The sequence below is a fragment of the Panthera onca genome, chromosome C1 (genome assembly GCF_046562875.1).
Source record: "Panthera onca isolate mPanOnc1 chromosome C1, mPanOnc1 haplotype 2, whole genome shotgun sequence".
Taxonomy (NCBI): Eukaryota; Metazoa; Chordata; class Mammalia; order Carnivora; family Felidae; genus Panthera; species Panthera onca.
In genome coordinates, this window is record NC_138346.1 from 212,775,488 (window position 1) to 212,793,188 (window position 17,701).

Sequence of the window (17,701 nt, forward strand, 5' to 3'; positions counted from 1 at the left end):
GATGGGATGCAACTTTGGGATCTGGGTGCACACACTGCTAGTTTCCTTTCGTAGTATTTATTCACTTTCTCCCTCCATGGGTCTCACATTAGCAGGGCTCATGGCTGCCCAGGGGAAAGACTACATTTCCCAGCCTACCTTGCACCTAGGCGGGACCACAAAGCTAAGTGGTTATTCACCTCCTCTTGAGTTTTATCAAATCCATTATGACCGTCATCAAAGGTCTTTCTCACTCCAATTTTCCACAAATGATCCGGCTCTAGTTTTAACTACCTCATCAGGAAACAAAACAAAACAAAACAAACCCAACAGCAATACTTTTAAATATGTCCTAGAAATAGCAGCCAGGCACCTGCATGGCTCACTGGGCTAAGCGACCGATTCTTGGTTTCGGCTCAGGTCATGCATGATCTCAGGGTTCAGGAGTTCCAGCCCTGCGTAGGGCTCCGCGATGACAGCGCGGAGCCTGCTTGGGATGCTCTCCCTCTCTCTCTCTCTCTCTCTCTCTCTCTCTGCCCCTCGCCTGCACGCACGCTCGCTCTCAAAAAATAAATAAGCTTAAAAAGGGAAAGAAAAGAAAACGCAGCCAATATTGCTTCAATTGTTTAAGGTTCTTTTAAAAAGCTTACAGTCAGAAAGGTGCCGGGCCTTGCCTCGAAAGGTGTGTGTGACTACACAGAGATGCCCAAGAGTCATCTTAAAAAAAAAAAAAAAAGTGCTATCTGAAGTCTAGGCCAGATCAGGTTAACCAGATGTTCTTTGTTCAGCAACTTTCTGCGCCCGCCTCCGCGCGCGAGGGCGGAAACAGAGAACAAGTCCGGGTTTGGTGGTTTCCAGCCTGTGAATGTTCCGAGGCGGGCAGACCAGAAAACTTTGCGAGAAGATTCTAGATTTCCGTAACGGAGCGCTGCCCTGGCAGGCCCGGCGTGGGCCCGCACGGGAGACCGGAAGCTTCTTTCAAGCAGGTGAGCGCCCCGCCCCACCGGGAGCGTTAGAAAAGACGGAAACGTAGAGCAGGTAGATACAAAAAAAGCACGTTACAAATAATGAAAAAAACAAAACAAGGCAAAAACACGTAACTGGGCAGTCACAGCTGTACTTCCCAAACAAAACGCACACGCGTAAGGAAAAAAAAGCAAACAGAACAAATTAGTCTATTTTTAAACACCACGAGTAGCCTTGCAAGCGCAAGGCCTCAAAAAATTGGTTAAAAACTCAGAATTGTTCCTCTCCACGGAAATCTTTAGTAAAAGGCGAAAGATTTATGCGATCTGAAGAGAAACCAGAGTATGCTCTCGGCCTGCCCGCACACATTCCTCGGGTAACTGTTACCCCGAATTCAGTGATGGTGATTCTCTGCTCGAAAGAGCCAGTGATTTTCGTCGTTCTCCCAGACAATTCTGTGGGAGCGGCCTTATTCTTGGGGAAAAAGAATTCAACCGCAAAAGGAAAATCTCGTCATTTCTAAGTCGGAAATTGCCCGGTGCGCAATGCCTCTTGGGTATGCAAATGAACCTACGTCGTCACGCCCCGGTTCCCGGAAATGCCTTAAACAGCGTATTCGTTTTCCTGCGGGGATTGAGGCTACCACCAGGGGGCAGAGCGGAGGCCAGATTGTCAGGATTTACGCTTTGGTGCAACCAGAAAAAATCTTTTATAAATTTTGACTCCAAGTAAAAATTTCTTTTGTACTTAAGTAAAATAATAAAAATAAAATAAAACTTGAAAATATTTATCTTCATTCATTCAACAACGTTCTTTAAAAAATTTTTTTTTAATGTTTATTTATATTTGAGAGAGAGAGAGAGCACAAGCAGCAGAGGGGCAGAGAGAAAGGCAGACAGAATCTGAAGCAGGATCCAGGATCTGAGCTGTTAGCACAGAGCCCGACTGGGGCTCAAATTCACGAACCGTGAGATCATGACCTGAGCCGAAGTCGGACGCTTAACCAACTGAGTCACCCAGGCGCCCCTCAACGACAATTTCCTGAGCACCGTGTTAAATCCTGTGCTGGGCTGCAAGGATAGAGAGGTATCCCCGACATTTCATCCTCAGTGAGCCTGTATGTGATGGGGAGGCTAAGTGTGAGTGGTAACCACTGATAACAGAATGTTCGCTGACATCTAGGCACGCCTAGGGCGGTGAGGGTGTTCTCGGCAGTGCAGAGAGGGTGAGTGACCAGATGGCCTTCGGTGCCAAGATAGGAGCTGGCATTTACCTTGGGGGCAATGGCGAGGCACCCAGGAGTTTTACAAGAGACCAACGCGATCAGATGAGTGATTTAAGGCAGTAGTTCCTTCCACGTGGTCCCCAGACCGGCATGTCAGTATCACCTGGGTACCTGCCAGAGACCCAAACTCTTGGGTCCCTCGCTACACCTACTGGATCTCAAACCCTGGGGGTGGGGCCCTGCAGGCCAGGATTGCACAAGTCCCCCAGGTGACTCTGATGCAGGTGAGGCAGAGAACCACTGTGGGACAACCATTGTGGCTAATGTGGCGACTGTAGAGACAAGGAGTCTGGGGCAGGTGAATTAGGGAGCTGAGCATTAAAGCCAGAGAAGACTTCCAGGTGGCCGGCCTGTGGGTGTGGAGGGAGGAAGGCCTGGGAAAGAGGAAAGTGAGGAGAGGGAAGAAGTCTAGGTGGGTCCTTGGGGGGGGGGGTGGCATAAAGGAGGGGTGGATGCTGCAGGAACGTGTGAAGGGGATTAGGATGTCCCCAGGAAGCCACAGGAAACTCAGGAGCTGGGGCTGCACAGAAGTCGAGGGCAGCTGTGGTGAGCGTCCACCAGAGGTCAAGTAAGGCAGGGACTGCAAAGTGGGTGTCATGGTGGGGAGGTCGGTGGCCTTGGGCAGAGGAATTTCTTTCTTTCCTTTTTTTTTTAAAGTTTATTTATTTTGAGAGAGAGAGAGAAAGCAAGCGTGGTAGGGGCAGAGAGAGAGAGGAGAGAGCGAATTCCAAGCAGTTTCTGCACGGTCAGCGCAGAGCCCGATGTGGGGCTTGAACTCACAAACCGCGAGAACATGACCCGAGCCGAAATCCAGAGTCGGACGCTTAACCGACTGAACCACCCAGGCGCCCCTGGACAGAGGCGTTTCTAAGGAGTGGGGGTGCAGGAAGCTCCCAGCTGCAGGGAGGGTGATGGTGAGGGAGGGAGGGGGCCGGGTGCAGGGGGGGGCTCCGTAGGGACCTCTGGGAGGGGGTGAGGCGGAAGCAGGTGTTGCAGTGCCTCTTAAACGTTCTCCCTGTGCCGCCTCCAAGGTCGCCTTCCTGACTCTCACTCTGACCCTGACCACGCCGCCGCCGGGGATCTCGCTGAGCCAGCAGAAGCCCCCGCCTTCCCTCCTCCGGATCTACCAGCCTGCCCGTCCCTGCCCCTTCTTCTGCCCACTCCCCACCAAGGCTGACCCTCCGCTTGGGCTCCCAGCCTCACCCCTGCCTGTCTCCCCTGCCTGCCAGCAGATACCGCGGGCTTCCTTATTTCCCAACACGAAAGAGGGAGGGGAGGTAGGAGCCAGAAAACGCCCCAGACCCCATCTCCCTTTCCTCTTGTGGAATACAAGAATCGAACACAACAAAGGGAGGAGAACCTTTACTCTCAGAAAAAAAAAAAAAAGACTCTGTCAGAAATCACCTTATTAAAACCAACTTAATTCACCTCGCGCCTACGAGGATGGCGATAATAATAATAATAATAAAGGAGAACAATGAGGGTGGGTAAGGATGTGGAGAAGCTGGAACCCTGCACACTGTTGGGGGGAATGTGAAAGGTGAGGTGAGAAAACCTGGTGGTTCCTCAAAAAGTTAAATGCAGGATGATCTTATGACCCAGCAATTGCTCTCTGTTTCTTTTACTTTTGGGGAGAGAGACAGAGCATGAGCGGGGGGAGGGGCAGAGAGAGAGGGAGACACAGAATCGGAAGCAGGCGCCAGGCTCCGAGCTGTCAGCACAGAGCCCGACGCGGGGCTCGAACTCACGAACCAGGAGATCGTGACCTGAACCAAAGTCTCCGATGCTCAACTGAGTGAGCGCCCCTATCACAACAATAATTAAAAAAAAAAAAAAACACTTTTGGGGAGACTGGGTGGCTCAGTTGGTTGGGCGTCTGACTTCAGCTCAGGTCATGATCTCAGGGTTCGTGAGTTCAAGCCCTTCGTCGGGCTCTGCGCTGACAGCTCGGAGCCTGGAGCTGCTTCCGATTCTGTATCTCCCTCTCTCTCTCTGCCCCTCCCTTCCCCGAAATAAATAAACTTAAAGCAATGCTTATATTTTAATCCTTCTGCAACTTGCCTTTTTCATGCAACATCAGGTTTTCAAGATCGATTCGTGCTGCTCTCTGTAGATTCAGTTCTAGTTCATGCCTTTTCTCTGCTGTATGTGTGAGTCCAGCATAGTGCCCAGATCAAGCAGGGCAAACAGGTCAAGGCCAGCGGTTGGCGCTCTCGGTTACACCTTCCCATCCCTGTGCCCTGATTTCAGGTCTAGCGTGAGCAGCGGAGGGGGTGTGGGAGGCTCAGTAATGATGCTCACCATCTCCAGGTTCTAACCCCTGGAACCTGTGTCACCTGTTATGTCACAGATAAAGCTCCCGGTGATTTTACCGGCAAAATGGGTTGATTAGGGAATAGCAGAGAATTGCAATCTGGGATGAGCACCACTCGGGGTGGGGGCGGGGTGGGGGCGGGGAGGGGGCGCGAAGGCCTGGGGCACAGGTGGGGAACGTGGGCAGGCGGCCTTCCGGACAGCACAAGGGACACCCCCCGGGGTGCTCTGAGCCCTGCAGCCCTTTGCTTGGACCTAAGGCAGCCCCGTGCCAGGTCTCTGCTCCTATGGTGCAGCTCCTGTCCCCCCTTCCCGAGGCTCCCCACCTGCCCCGCCACCCCGGGGCTGTCCTTCTCGTCCCAGCCTGCTTGCCGCAGCCCTTAGATTTCAGCCCTTAGATTTCCGCAGCAGAATAAATCACTTTGCCCTGTGCCGTGTGCCCTTGGGCAGCTTAGTTCCCTTCTCGGAGTCTCAGTCTTCTCTCCTCTGGGATACAAACGCCTGTTTCACAGGTCTCATGTCGGGATTACAGGAGAAAAGTCATCCAAAGCGCCCAGCAGAGTCCCTCACATATAGTCGGCCCTCAGTATATGGCAGGTGTGACTGTGGTTCCTGGGAAGCTTTCTCTGACTTCATCTGCCCACTTTCACCCTGAGGACCTCTGCTCTGTCCTCCCCCACCCAACTTGCTCTCAAACTCCCCACCCAGCTTCGTGGCCCTGTCACCCCCGCCTGGAGAGACAGGCCTCAAACACAAGCAGGCAGCCCCCATTGGCCTTCTCACCCGCTCTACCTGCTCTCATCCGCACTGCCACAGTTGCCAGAAAAATCCCTCCCAAACCCACGTGACCCTCCAGGGCTTCTGCGTGCACACCCAGCAAAGCCCAGCCTTGTGGTTCACCTACCACTCCTCACCACCTGCTCCCGTGTGGCACTCTCTGCTCCTCTCCAGACCAGCCTGCTGCTCCCGGGGCCTGTCTGTTCCCTTCTGCTCTCCCTTCCCAGGATGTCCAGCCCTTGCCTCTCTCCTCTTCCCCTGAGGCCCGGCTCACCTGCCTCCTCCTCCAGGAAGCCATTCTTGGCACTCCAACCGAGGGGTTCTTTTTCATGATCCATGGTCAGCACGGAGCACCTGCTTCCTGGCGTTCGTGGGATTGTCCTGCTGCGTTCCGTCTCCCCAGAGAGGGCGACAGAGGTCATGTCTTTTTCATCTTGGATCTCGGGAACCGAGCGTGTGCCCCACATGGGGAAGGAACTTAGGAGCCGTGGCTGCAGCTGACATCCCAGGCCTTGTTCTGCACCCCGAGATGGGGCACCCTTGGCAGAGGTCCAAGGTCTCTATCCTCCTCTGGGTCAGTCTTATCCCAGAGCCCTCCCCTCCTTTTGTGGCTTCCTCGTTGGAAAAGCTCTGAGAGGCTCGGCCCCGACCTCCCACTCCTCTCCCCCCTTGTCCCTTCTCTCAGGAAGCAGACAGATACTTCTCTGAGAAGTTGCTTTTAGCCCAACTGTCCCCAAGAAAAGGGCAGAGAGTGGGGAAGGGGGGAAGCCCCTTTTGACATTAGATAGGGAGGGACATGTCATTACAAAGCCTACGCTAACCCTGGGCCATGGGGAGGAGGGGGTGGGCACCGTGATTTTACCAAATAGTAACAGAAACTCAGCTCAATCTGGCTAAAGCACCAAAGGGGTTGTATTGGCTCATGCTACTGAAAAGCGTTAAGCAGGTTCAGGCATGGCTGGATCCAGGGGCTCGTGCTGTCCTTAGGATGTTGCACTTCCATCTGTTGGACAAGCTTCCATTGTGAGGCCTTCCGGTATATGTGGCTCATGCCAGGAGGGCGGAGAATGGCTTCCCAAGAGCTTTTGATCCCACGTCATCCTCGTGGAAAGAGGGTGCCTCTTCCCTCTCTCTTCCCCCAGAGTCCCAGCAAAAGTTCCATGTCTGCGGCCTAACCTGGATCACACGTCCTCTCTGGAAGGAAGGTGTTGGAGTGGGTAGCACCACCCTAACCGTAGAGACAGAGGTGGGCGTGGAGGGGTGGGTATCCTGGAAGGGAGAGGAAAGCACGGTTATCAAAATCGATGGTGGGCAAGAAAAATGTGCCGGTAAAGTCTCCCGATGTGTAAAATGAAGGGGTTGGGCTTGATGGTCTGTGGGTCGCTGTCCACTTCAGGTCAATTCCGTGATTACTTTATTTGCACGTGCCCCAGGAATCCTGACCTCAGGTACGAATACGCTCATTTGAGTTTGCTCTCTTGCTCCCTTGTGCCAAGTGAGCGTTACAAACAGCCCAGGTATGATTCTACTGCAGGGCGTCTCCAACTTTCACGTGCATGAAGACCACTGGGTGGCGGGGTGGGGCGGGGGGGGGGAGCCTCTGGCGGATGTGCACATGCTGACCGGGTAATTCCCGGGTTGGGCTGGGATGTTGCATTTCTATCATGCTGGCCCACAGACCACATTTTGAGCAGGGGCGTAGCAGCGGGACCATCCAGACTGCTTCCTTTCCTCCTGCCCAGCCCTGCCATGTGTGATTCTGTTCTTCCATCCAGACGCCCACCCTGCTGCCTGCCCTCTGGAGAGACCCTCAGCTTGTCATGCTAGAGGAGATGCTTTTAAAAATTTTTATTAAACGTCAACTGTTTGAAACAAAAGTAATAATTTGTATTTGGGAGTTTATAACCTAGAAGTGAAATATACAATATTAATAGCACAAAGAAGGGGTTTAAATGGAATTATGCTCTTTTAAAGTATTTACCTTTTACTTGAACTGGTAAAATATTGATTCTAGGTACACTCTGGGAAGTTAATAATGCATAGCATAATCCTTAGAGCAATATAAAAAGGTATAGCTAAAAAACTAATAAGGAATATCAAATTATTCGATTAGCCCCAAAGAATTCAGGAAAAGAACAACAAAGAAGAGAGGATAAATAGAAAACACGTAACAAGGTGATGGACTTAAACCCAATGGTATAAGTAATTACATTACATTAAATATAAATGAATAAAATCTTCCAATTAAAGGCCAGAGGGTATCCAATAGTAAGACTCAACCATATGATGCCACAAAAGAAATACACTCGAACTATAAAGACACAAAGAGGTTGAAGCTACAAGGACGGAAAATTATGCATTAGTAGACCTTACAAGTCTTGTACAGTTGTATTAATATCAAACGATGTAGATGTTAAGACCAGGAATATTGCCGGAGATGAATAAGGACATTCCTTATTGTCCTTATGGAAGGACACTAGCCTCATGGACACTAGCCTTTTCCTTATGGAAAGCCACCGGGTGGCTCAGTCGGTTGAGCATCCGACTTTGGCTCAGGTCATGGTCTCACAGTCTGTGAGTTTGAGCCCCGCGTCGGGCTCTGTGTTGACAGCTCAGAGCCTGGAACCTGCTTCAAATTCTGTGTCTTCCTCTCTCTCTGCCCCTCCCCTGCTCATGCTCTGTCTCTCTCTCTCTCAAAAATAATGAATAAACATTTAAGAAAAGTTTTTTAAATAAAAAAAGAAAAAGATGCAATGAGGCACAGTGTGACAGAATCAATTGGAGAACACTAAAATCTTTCAGGGCGTGTTGTCTGACCACAAGAGAACTAAAAGAGAAATCGAAAACCGTAAGTTATCTAGGGAAGCCTTAAATAGTTGATCGTTAAACAACACCCTTCCAAATTAATCCATGGCCCAAGGAGAAATCAAAAGGGAAATTAGGAGCTATTTTGAACTCAGTGATAATAAAACAAACACATAAAAAATTGTGGGAAGCAGCTAATGTCCTTAGAAGGGAGCTCGTAGCTTCAAGTGAAAGATTTAAAAATAAAAATCCTAAGTTTCCATTTTATGAAGCTGGAAGAAGAGGAACAAATTAACCCCAAAGTAGGGATTAAGATGGGTCATAAACCTAAACATAGAAGCTACGATCATAAAGCTTCTGGAAGAAAACATAGGAGAATATCTTCATGACCGTGGGGTAGGTGAAATTTACTTAGAGCAAACGGCAAAAAGCGTCGCGTATAAAAATAAGTAGATAATTTGTATTCCACTAACAGTAAACATTTCTGCTCATTAAGGCAGTGGGAGTGAAAAAGCAAGCCACAGACTAGGAGATAACATTCCCCATCCATTCATCTAGCAAAGGACTTGTATGCAGAGTATATAAGGAAATCCTACAAATCCGCTAGTAAAAACAGAACCTAGTAAAAACTGGGCAGAAGATCTGAATGGACGCTTCCCCCCTGCCCCCCAAAGATGTAGGAAGGCCCAATAAGCACATAAGAGGTACTCAACATCATTTCTTATTAGGAAGATAGAAATTAAAACCACAATGAAATGCTCCTTTATACCCTCCGGAATAGCTAGAATCACAAACACTTCTCTGAATGTTGGTAAGGACATACGGTGTTGGCTAAAACAAAGCTATGTGCGCTTAAGCTTAGAATAACTTCCAGGAATTGAAACAGTGTGGTATTGGTGCAAGGGCAGACAGAGACAAATGGAACAAAGTAGTCCAGAAATAGAGCCACGTGTATACAGTCACGTGATGTAAAACAACCACACCCACATTAGACAGCTAATCTATTCATTAAGAAATCGTGCTGTATCTGAGCGCCTGGGTGACTCAGTCACGTACGCGTCCGACTCTTGGTTTTGGCTCGGGTCATGACCTCACAGTTCGTGAGATCGAGCCCAGTGTTGGCGTCTGCACCGACAGAGCGATGCCTGCTTGGGATTCTCTCTCCCTCTCTCTCTCCGCCCTTCCCTCACTCACGCTCTCTCTCTCTCTCAAAATAAACAAATACACATTAAAAATTTATTTCAAAACATGGTGCTCTAGCAACCGAGTTTCAAAATGGAGACACCTTTCTTATATCACACACGCAGACCGGTTCCTAAATGTGAAGGGTAGACCAATCCACGTTCTAAAAGGTAAACTAGGAGAGCATTTCATGACCTTGAAAGATTTCCTAGAATCTAAAAACACTTTTCCATGAAGGAAAAGACTAATCAACTGGACTATATTAAAACGAAGCTCTGGTAAGACTCCGTGAAGAGAGTGAAAAAGGTAAGGTCACCAGGTGGAAAAAGATATTTGCAATATATATCTGGGACAATGGATTTCTATCCAGAATATATAAAGAGCTCTTACCAATCGATAAGAAAATGACAGACAGTGTACTAGAAGACCGGGAAAAATTTGTATAGGCCCTTCACTGAAGAGCATATTCAAATGGCCAGTAAGCATATGAAAAGTGCTCAGCATTATTTGCCATTGCAAATTAAAACGACAGTGAAATATTGTTATGCACTTACCAGAATGGATACAATGTTGAAAAGCCGACAATACCAAGTATTGATGAGAATGTGGAACGACATATACTGCCGGGAGAGAGTCAGTTGGTAAAATCATTTTGAAAAACTATACGGAAGTGGCTGCTGAAGCCGAACGGGCACATACCCCATGATCCAGTATTTCTACTCATAGGTGCGTAGCCAAACACTGTGTGTGTGTGTGTGTGTGTATGTGTGTGTATAAGCACCGAAAGACACGGGCAGGAATGTCCATAGCAGAATTACTGTGAGCTTCCCGAAGACAACTGCTAAGTTTATGGCAGGAGGAATACCCACACCTGTTTATAAGGTCAAGTACAGGAGTTAATCCCCTGAGAGGGAGCATGGCCCCCTCCCTGCCCTCCATCATGTCCCACCCCCCTCCCCACCTCCCGCAGCCACGAAGCACTTGCTCTGGGGAAACAGCAGACGCTGCTATTGTACCTCCAGCAGGTGGCGCTGAAGGCTCTCTTTTCCCTTCAGTGACACCGCCAGCTCTATCCGGAATCTGGGAAGGGGTGGATGGGTCAGATGGGGAAGACCCGCGCTGTGGCTCAGCCAGAGGCCAGGCTGGGCTCTTCCCCACCCCTTACCTCAGGCAAGCAGGTGAGGCAAGGGAACTCTTATAGGAGATCTTTGTCTTTGCGTGGGTGTTCCTAGGCAGTGCAGGAGGGCCTGTCCCCCTTCTGGCCTGGGATCAGCTGCACAGGGGTCAAAGCCAACCTCATTCTGTCTCCCCTGAGAGTCATGCTTGGTGCATTGGAAAGGGCATAGAACTTGCAGTAACTCAGACCTCCGTTCAAATCCCAGCTCTGCCTGTTAGAGGGCTGTGTGACCTTGGGCAAGTTGCTTCATTTCTCTGAACCTCAGTTTTACTCATCAGTAAAATGGAGCAATAATGCCTAATGCTCAGGTTAGCATCAGGATTAAACGGGTCAGCATGTAAAAGCACCAGATTGTAATAGGTGGTCAGTGGGGGTTGGTTACCTCCCCATTCACAGGCCTGGGGTCGGTGGCCTGTCAGTGGTCAGACCCCCGCATGCAGCTGTTTCTTACTCTACACTGTTCCCTGAGTAAGGATAGAATTGGGATCCTGGTAAGACAGAACTGAGGGGTGGGACAAAAAGAGTCCCAGAGACTGCTTTCTCAAGTGCATTTATAATCACAGTAATATAGGCATCATCCTGATTTTCCGATAATTCTTGCTTCTTTTACAACAGGGCTGGAGGGGGGGGCCTGGGTGGCTCAGTCGATTACATGTCCGACTTCGGCTCAGGTCATGGTCTCACGGTTCGTGAGTTCGAGTCCCCTGTCGGGCTCTGTGCTGACAGCTCAGAGCCCGGAACCTGCTTCGGATTCTGTGTCTCCCTCTCTCTCTGCCCCTCCCCCGCTTGTGCTCTGTCTGTCTCTCTCTCTCTCTCAAGAATAAATAAGAAAACACTAAACAAATTAAAAAAAAAAATAGGGCTGGAGGGAAAATTCTACTTCAACAATAGTGGCTTTTCTAGAAAAAGCCTGGCAAGACAAACATCATACTGTCTATATGTGATGTTAAAACATATCAGAGGTCAGGGCTTTAAGAAACCCAACAGAACCGAGTCCTGTGGGTGGGGGATTTTGGTTTCGTTTTCTCGGAAAGACCAGGACTGGGCCCCACTGACAAACTGGTGGGTGCTCGGCCATATGTTTGTGAGCGAAGGGTGGGGGGCAGCAGGGGCAGGGTTAGCCGCCAAACAGGTGTTTCCACAGTGCGTTTGTGCCCGGGGTGTCCAGAGCCTGGAGCCGCCTGTGGCTTCGCTTGGGTCTCCTTTAGGGCACCAGGAATGCTGGCTGCTTTCCAGTAAGGCAGGGTCTGCAGCAAATCAGTTCATCCCTGTCCTGAGGACGGATGAATCCAAAGGGAGGCATCTCTGCTGCCCTTCCCCCACAGGGGATCTCAGGGCTTTGGAGCCCCAAGAGGCAGGCAAGCCCTGGTGATGTGAGGACGGTTTGGGGGGTGAGCGGCCAGGATTGGGGGTAAAACAGGAAGCCTACAGATGGGGAGGTGGCCTCGGAGGTGGGGCGGGTCTCAGCCTGGAGCTCCTGGGATTGACATCTGTCAATCTGTCCATCACTGACGCCCTGTCTGTCACCTGACCCTTCTTTTCTGTATTCCACCAGCCAGGCCAAGGAGGGTGGGGCCGCCTTCCGAACGACAAAACTCTGAGTCACCGGCCTCATCAGCACCTCCGAAGCCTTAGCTCCACCCTGAGCTTTTCTCAGGTGCTGAGAGCTGGGAGCCGGGAGTTCAGGTAACAGGGTAGGGTCAGCTCGCCCGGTGCAGAAGTGCAGACTGTGGCTCCCTCTCCTGCAGGCGGCCCCACCCCTCCCCTCACCACACAGCCTTGACCTATCCAAGCAGGAAGAGCACCCCTTTGGAATCAGAGAGATCCGAGTTTAAATCCGTGCTGTCCCACTGCTGTGTGACGCTTGCAAAGTGCTTCACTCACCCGGGCCTTGGTTTTCCCAATCTGTCAAATGGACACGGTGGGCCTGCCCAGCCTGCTCACAGGGTCGGGGTGACAATTATACAAGACACTGTGCTTTGTAAACAACAACAAAAAAAAAGCATAAGCTCACAACAAATGCTTCCCCCCACCGCTCACCGGTCCTCCCCATGGCTGGGTACCACCCACATACACGTCTTGTTAGAAACTCAGCAGTCAGGAAAGATCTTAAAATTTTTGGCCAAGATTGAAAAATCAGATTTTTACAGAAGGTTTTGAATTTTCCACGGCATCTGACAATACAAGGGCAACCCCCCAAAAGATTCTCCAGGGTTAGGGTTAGGCTGGCCTCCGCAAGCCCTGCTGTGTCCCTGGCACTGAGGTCACAGGTCAAGTACTATTTGTCACCCGGCTTGCTTTGGTCCACCTGCCCTTTTGATAGGTGTTTGTAGCAACTGCGTTATTTACATGGGAAGTGCAGGGTTATCATCAGTCCCTCTGGTCATTTCAAGGCTTGGCACCACTTCTGGCTGAGTAACAGCCCCCCTTCTCCTCCTGGCGAGCGTGGCCATCTGCCTGGCACTGGGCACTGACTGTGGAGGGGACAGCATTTAGGAACGTTGCTGGTCTCTGGCTCCTTTCGGAAGAGTGGCTGGCTCTTGGGGCGCCTGGGTGGCTCGGCGGGTTGCCCAACTCTTGAGGGCTTCCCGAGGCCCTGATGTGCTCCGCTCTGGCTGGGTAGTTTGCTGTGTGACCTCAGGCAAGCGGGACGACCCTTCTGGCCTGCTCGCCTGGGATGCCTAGAAGGATCTGAGTATCCGGGACACGGACTGGGACAAAGGTGGTGCAGAAAGGGCAGTGGTGAGGATCCAGGGAGGGTGTCTGTGTGGTGACACCGGTAAAGCAGAAGGCGGGGGTCAGATCTCCTGAGTTCAAATCCCATTCCGCCCCTTGGCGGCCCCACAGTCTTGGGAACACCACCAGCGTCCGCCTCACAGGGTGGCTGAGAAGGTAAATGAAATAAATCATGCACGAGAAGCACTTGGCACCACAGAAAGTGCTCAGAAAATAATAGCAATAATTGTCAGCAACACAAGAATGGCAGAACCTGCAAAAAGGAAAATAGAGGCTTCCCTGGGTCGAGGGGTCAGCCGACCCATACTTCCTACGGGTAGAGGCTGGGCGGGGTTATTCAGGTTCGATTTCCAGGAGGGTGGGGACCTGAATTTGGGTCACACCTGAGCCACGGCAGACGGACGGGGAGGGGGCAGGCGTGAGTTCTGGCTGCTGGGGCATCCTGGCCCGGTGGGCCCAGTGAGCCACCCTCTCCAGAGGCCAGCGCTCTGGGTCAGGTCACATGGAACCTGGACACATGGTCACATGGACACGGGTTCCTCTAACAAAACCCATACAAGGCCTTGGGCCTGAGCTTACCAACCCGGACCGCAGGGATGCAGGGGGTTCACCTTCTCCAAGGAAGGGGCAGGGACAAGAGGGAAAACAGGGAGCTATTTTGAGAAGGTGTCGAAGGCCGGGACACTAAAATTAGACCCTTGGTTCCTAAAAAGACATTGGCACCAACCAAGACCTTGGAGAGGGGCTCTTCAGCGCGGAATGTGACCCCAGGAAGCGCTCCTGCGGGCCTGGGCAGTGAGGTCAGCCTGCAGGACCAATGGGGCCGCCCGATGGCTAGTGGTCACGGGCACCTCTCCCCCCAGCGGCCCCGCCTGCAAAATTCTGGAGCTGGTTCCAACCGCTTCCTGTCCGCGCCCAGCGAGCACGAGGGCGAGGGGGCAGAGCCGCCCGTCCCCGGGGCTGTCTGACCTTCCCAGCCGTGTTTTTCCTTTTTTGACTGTCCCCTTGTCTCCCCTGCTTTCTGTTCCATGCTGGGGGAGGGGGTGCTCAGGTGAACAGCCATCTTGGGGCCTGGGGCTCCAGAGGCCTGGCTGGGAGGGTGCAAATGCTCTACCCCTGAGCTATACCCACTGCCTAGCTGGGAGTGTGAGCCAGAGGGGCCTGGGGTTCCGGCCGCTTGGGCCCAGGCCTCTGCTCCGGCCCCCATACCCCTCCCCTGTCTCCTCCTTCAGTCTGTACACCTCACCCCTGCCCTCAGGGATACGGCCACCTCTCAGGAAGCTGTCGAAGTCCTATGAAGCCACTTCCTGGAATGATGTGCCAGGAGCCCTCAGTCCCCCGGCTCTGAGACGACCCCTCTCTCCCTCTCCCGTGCCCTGGCCTGAGGCCCAAGACTGTCATTTGACTTTCCTCTCACCCCAAGTTGTTTTCCACGGCGGGGAGGGTGGCACCTTGGGTCTTGTCACCACACACGAGTGAATTCCTTTAACTCCTGCCGGTGGCTCTGGGGATACGATCTCGAAAGCCCCAAGAGGTCCAGCCTGCCTCCTCTCTCCCCACAGCCCAGCCCCATGGCGGTCTCTTCCATTGCCCAACACGCCGAGTCCGTCTGATGGAGCCCGCCCCCCTGCTGTCCCCCTCCTGTCCCCCTTGTCCAGATAAGCCCCACTCCCTCAACTTCAGTGTCACTTCCTCGGAAAGGACTTAGGCGCTTGAAGACACATGTTGAATCAGGCTGAGATGGAACCGGGAGGGCAGTGCCCCGGCCACTCTCGGGTAACAGGGGCCTCGAGGCCCAGGGACCTGTGTAGACGGGCTGCCTGGGTGAAGAAGGACCGGTCCGCCAAGGGAGGCTGCAGCCGGGACTCAGCGGGGAGGGTCGTAGCTGGAATAGGGTCTGGGGGCTGTGTCCATGGCGCTCCCCACAGCGGGGACTCATCGATTACTGGCCCACCCAACTGGGCTTCCTGTTCCTGTCCTCACCCTGTAGCCTGGGTTCCTGGGCTCTCACAGAATAGATACAGCAGGGGCGCCTGGGTGGCTCAGTCGGTTGGATCTTGGGACTTTGGCTGGGGTCATGATCTCAGGGTTCATGTGTTGAGCTCCTCACAGGCTCTCTGCTGTCAGCCTAAGAGCCCACTTTGGATCCTCTGTCCCCCCCGCGCCTCTCCCGCTCACACATGCTCTCTCTCAAAAATGAATAAACATTAAAAAAAAAAAAAAGAATAGAGCAGATAAGCAGATAGATCTTCAATCAACCCTCAGGGAGACTGCTGGAAGTTTTGAAGGGAAAGTAGGAGAATCCACAAGGAAAATGACATACATGTCCCCAAAGTCTAGCACACTGGGTTTCCCTAGGAGTCCCTCAGACTTGAGGACCGCTGAGGTGAGCCCAGCCTAAGGTGTCTCCTACCCCCAGGCCCGCTTAGAAGTCACGGAGAGCACTCAGGAAAGATGTGTTCGATTGTCCAACTGTATCCAACTCAACTTTGGTTCGGGCTTTTTCACAACTCCTTCTAAGACCTGGTTGTCTAGGGAGTCCTGGTTTTTTTTTTTTTTTTTTTCATTTTTAAAAAATATTTATTTACTTTTGAGACAGAGTACAAGTCGGGGAGGGGCAGAGAGAGAGGGAGACACAGAATCTGAAGCAGGCTCCCGGCTCTGAGCCGTCAGCACAGACAGGGCCCGACAAGGGGCGCGAACTCACGGACCGTGAGGCCACGACCTGAGTCCACGTTGGGCGCTCAACCGACTGAGCCACCCAGGCCCCCCTGGGGAGTCCTGGTTCTTAACACCACCCCATTTCATGCTCGAAAGCTACCTGGTTTGGACTTTGTGGCATGATTATGCCATGAGGTCTATACATTAGGTCTATATGTTCGTATAGAATGGTCTTTAAGATCATGTAATTCAGTAACCGAATTGCTGGATAATTTAAGCAACAAAGCGGAAAATGCAAAGGACTGGATGTCCATGCATGTGCCCGTGTGTGGCTGAGCGATCCATGCAAGGGGCTGTGAGAAATGCATCAGCGCGCATCCGGGATCCGAGTAGAGCTGAGGGGTGGGGATCCAGACGGGACTCTTTCCAAAGCCCGATTTCCTTTTCGTTACTGGGGACGTGTGTTACTTTTGCCCGAAAAATAAAATTAAAGGGGTGCCTGGGTGGGTCAACAGTTAAACCTCCTATTCTTGGTTTAGGCTCAGGTCACGATCTCGCAGTTTCTGGGTTTGAGCCCCGTGTTGAGCCCCGGGATTCCCTTTCTCTCCCTCTCTCTGCCCCTCCTGTGCACTCTCTCATTGTCAAAATAAATAAATAAACTTTATAGAAAAATAAAAAGAAAGAAAATTAAAGAAAACAAAAGGTCGATCATCTGCCACCGTCCTCCCCCTAGGCTGGACTCCCAGTTTTCTCTTACACGACTAGGGTTTTTTCCTTTGTTATTTTTCTATCATTTATTTCTGGACTTTGGCAGGAAAATTGGGGAGATCTGGCCTTTGTCATTCATCACGTAACAAAGCAAAATACAACAACAGAAAGATGTGTTGGTCTTTCCCTCCTTCTCGACGACGAATGCTTCGAGGGCAGGGACATTTTTGGGGTCCCCCTTTGTGCCACAAAGTGTCAGGCTTCTGGTCAGTGTTGCTGGACGTTTGCTGCGTCCTGCGGGTGGAGGGACACCCAGCCTGTCTCTCAGAAGCAACAGGTCCAGGGGCGCCAGTCCTTGGTCTTCCTTCCACCTCTTCTGAGAGGTTTCTCCACCAGACACGTCCATCCTGTCACGGATTCTGGTGGCTTCGTGGCAGCTGTCTCAGGCCCAGCTAGCAATGCCTGCCGGGCACCACGTGGGGGGCGTAGCGCTATCCTGCGTGGGGCAAAGCCATCCCGTGGGACAGCAGCTCAGGCCCTCTCACTGAGGAATCCCGGGAATGTGACGGAGACGCAGACAGTGCCTCGTGCTCCGCATGTGACCACCCACGTGACTCCCGCAGGAGCCGGGTGAGGGCCCCACAGCCCTCTCCTGACTCCCCAGTGTTCCCCCGCCCCCTTAGGGGGGACCTGGAGCGGAGATTCAACAAGGAGAGCCAGTCGTGGGTAGCCACTCCCCTCTGTCCTCCTGGGACAGTGGGACAAAGTCACCATCATAGTGATAATCAGAGTCACAACAATAGCTCATTATGGGGGGAATACAATGTGCAGAGAATGATGCTGGGCTGATTCCTACAGGCATCGTCTCACTTAGCCTCCGTGAAAACCCCATGAGGTGGGCACTATTGCTATACCCATTTTACGGATTGGGAAAGCTGAGGCTGGCGGGTCCGGAGTGATGTGCCTAAGATCACGCAGAGCTGGTGGGCTTTAGAACTGGGATTTCGACCCAAGCCTGTCATTCAGACCTCTAGAGCCCGGGGTTCTTCTCCTAATTACTCATCTACTAGTTCTTACTGCCTGGGTGGCCCAGATGAATTATTATGGAAAAA

The 17,701-nt window shown here is 51.9% G+C and overlaps 1 long non-coding RNA gene and 1 other non-coding gene across 2 annotated transcripts; both read right to left on the reverse strand.

The window, feature by feature from the left end:
• Nucleotides 1-1,175: 1,175 nt before the first annotated feature.
• Nucleotides 1,176-1,291, reverse strand: LOC132673937 (U5 spliceosomal RNA). Its single transcript, XR_009608272.1, has one exon. It is a non-coding gene; the product is annotated as a U5 spliceosomal RNA (small nuclear RNA).
• Nucleotides 1,292-6,228: 4,937 nt separating this feature from the next.
• LOC132672889 (uncharacterized) lies at nucleotides 6,229-13,059 on the reverse strand. The gene is made up of 3 exons (XR_009607755.3): nucleotides 12,834-13,059; nucleotides 12,369-12,461; nucleotides 6,229-6,589 (listed from the first exon to the last, which is right to left on the reverse strand). It is a non-coding gene; the product is annotated as an uncharacterized LOC132672889 (long non-coding RNA).
• Between the last annotated feature and the right edge of the window lie 4,642 nt (nucleotides 13,060-17,701).